The following is a 3001-nucleotide window of genomic DNA, read 5'->3' on the forward strand; positions in this document are numbered from 1 at the left end:
GATGGGTATAACAATTGTCTTATCAGTCATTTGTAAAGATATTTTAGTAGGTGTCAATTTATTCAAGTCAAGTCTTCTATATAAAGAGAAAGGCGTAACACTTACACCACCTCCTAAATAACATAAAGAAGTTTTAACATAGTTGCTTTTAATTGAGCAAGGTATAGTAGGTATCCTGGGTCTCCTAATTTCGGAGGTACTTTTCCATTAAAAGAGTAGTTTGCAAGCATGGTAGAAATTCCAGCTTCGAGTATCTTTCTCTTATTTGTGACAATATATTTCATGTATTTAGAATACGGAAGCCTTCTCAAAATATCGGTAAAATGTGTATGCAGATACAACGGTCTAAGCATTTCAATAAAGCGATTATAATCCTCCCCATCTTTATACTTAATAGCCTTACTAGGAAATTGCATGGGTTTTTCAATACATAGTTCTCTTTCTTCACCATGTTTCCTAGCAACAAAGTCTATTTTATAATATATTTTATTCTTAGAAAGTGGGTTATCAAGCCAAACTGTAGGTTCAGTTTCTACTTCATTATCAAATTCTTTATTATTGTCTAGTTGAATACCAACACGATCACCAATAGCATCATAATTATCATCATCACGAGGTGTATGCTGATGCGGAGCATCCCTCTATCATCACCACATACATTCCGTCACCACTGCAAGCACGAAGAGGACCAATGACAAGAGCACGCGCACGTGCCATCGAAACCGAGGTTAACTCTTTCCTCTTCGAGTTACATACAGATTCACATGAGAATTGGGTCCTACCTCACACGGATACATTGTGCATTGTTAGGTATCAGTGCATGACTACGTGGAAGCTACGATGGAGACACAAGCACCCAAGGAGCAGGAAGAGGAAGAAAGGGATGAGAAGAACGGAGACAGGGAGGTCCTAGACACACCTGGTGTCCGGCCACCTCTGCCCCCGAGTGCTCGGCCGCCAGATGGGAGCCACCCCTGGGTACCCCGGGTGCCCACCAGGAACGCCCCGGGTTCCCGGTCCCTCTGCCTGGGATCTAGCATTGGCCGCCTCGGGTGCACGGCCCCCACTATTGGGCGCTGCCCCTCGCCCCCAGGTGCTCGGGCCGCCACCCCCGGGTGCCCGGCCACCTACAGCCGGCCCACCTCCCCTCACGTCGACCCCTATTCGGTGTGGGTGCACGGCCCTTGGCCCCCGTGTGCCTGACCATCTCTCAGTGCATCCCCTCCAGTTGCCCGGACCCCTTCACCCTAGGTGCCCAGACCCCTCCGGCTCTACCAGTGTGCACTATGGGAAAAAGTCCCTTGAACCCCCTTTTTCTCCTGATTCGTCCCTAGCATATAAGTACTATTCACCTAGCTTGTTTTTAGGGTTAGCAAAGTATTGGATAAACATTGAGAGAGATTTTCTCATCTTCCCCTCCTCTTGGAGATCAAGACCCCTCTACAGAAGAATCCTAGTGGATTACAAAGGCATCCTCTTGGAGAAGATCAACACCAAAACCTCACCTCCTTTTGAGTGGGAAGAACTTTACCCTAGTGCTATTTTCCTTGAATTGTTCTTGTATGCTTGTCGATCTCATGTGTGATACTCTAGTGGATGTGTAATTGGGTTTGTTTGAGTGATTCTCCCCTTGTGTTCTTGTGAGTTCATCCCTTTCTGCCCTCCTAGCATGAAAAGATCTTCCTTAGGGTTTCGCCATACAACATCTTGGTATCATGAGCAAGGTTGATTCACAGCTTGGAGTCCCTACCCCCCATTTGCTAGCCTAAATTCGTTGGTTTTTGGTCCCAAATTGAAAATCCCCACAAAAATAGCCCCAAAAACATTTCTTGCAATTTGTTAGATCTTGTGATATTTTATTGTTTTGCTCCATGGATTTGTTGTTTGGCAAGTGGTTCTAGCCCCTCCCCAACCACCCCCACCCTTCCCCCCATAAAATCCACCGAATTTTACCTCTTCTCAAAAATTCCGCTCAAATTCGGCCACCACCGGGTTTCCGCACCCCCGGGAAAATTTTGCCCACCATCCCTGACCACCCCGAGCAACCACACCTCGTCCCCACGGGTGCCCGCACCCCCCAGAATCAGCCCGACAACAACACAGTTTCGGCCATAACTTTCACTTACGAAGTCCGTTTTTTGTGTTCTTTAGCTTGTTCTGTAGCTCTTGACATCCCCGATCCACATAGATCTCTAACAACACCTTTTGCTTCCATCGAATATTTCATCATAAAAGCACGCACCATCTGCATTTGACCGATTTTGAGTTGCGGTTTCCATTTCCTATGGTGTTTCAGCTACTTAGGAATGGTTTTATGTTCGATGACACTCCTATTCATCATCACATCGGCCTCGACATCAACAATAATGACTTCATCCTCATACCAACTATAAGCAAGGACGGTAACCTCAATGACACCTAATACATTTCCTTGGCATTGCATTGGTAACCCGAGCCATTTTGCATCACTTACCTATCGAGACTAGCGAGTTGAGAATTTGCGGGCCACGTTCTTTGTGCACCTTAGTGGTATGCTTACTCTGCATAGCTACATTTAACGTGAAAATCATCTTGCTATCATCATTGCGCCATAAGTCTCTCTCGTGCATATCTTGCATATTTGTCTCATATTTTGGCTCGCAAGTCAAGCATTGTGGCATAGTACAAAAAAGCTTTTAAGCAAAAGAGGAGAAACAAAGATCTTGTAAGCAATAGCATCGAGCCATTTTTCATAGATACATCATCTTGGTCATTACATACATAGGATACTTGGGATTGAAGACGGCACATTTCTCTCATAGGTTGGTGCACAAGCTTATCTAGCCCATTTGAGCAATCGAGTCAGTGTCTCTCTAGCACCCGTACAACAAGAGCATTCTTTGTGGTTACACATTTTCTACTCACTCCTGAGTTGTGTGGATCCCATCTGTCTTTCGAGTGTGTGTTCCTAGTGATCTACTTAGGTTTGATCTATTTTCTTTACTTGCAATTTTGTGAACAT

This window comes from Triticum urartu, chromosome 6A, assembly GCF_056163025.1.
Source record: "Triticum urartu cultivar PI428250 chromosome 6A, HENAU_Tu73, whole genome shotgun sequence".
In the NCBI taxonomy this organism is placed as follows: Eukaryota; Viridiplantae; Streptophyta; class Magnoliopsida; order Poales; family Poaceae; genus Triticum; species Triticum urartu.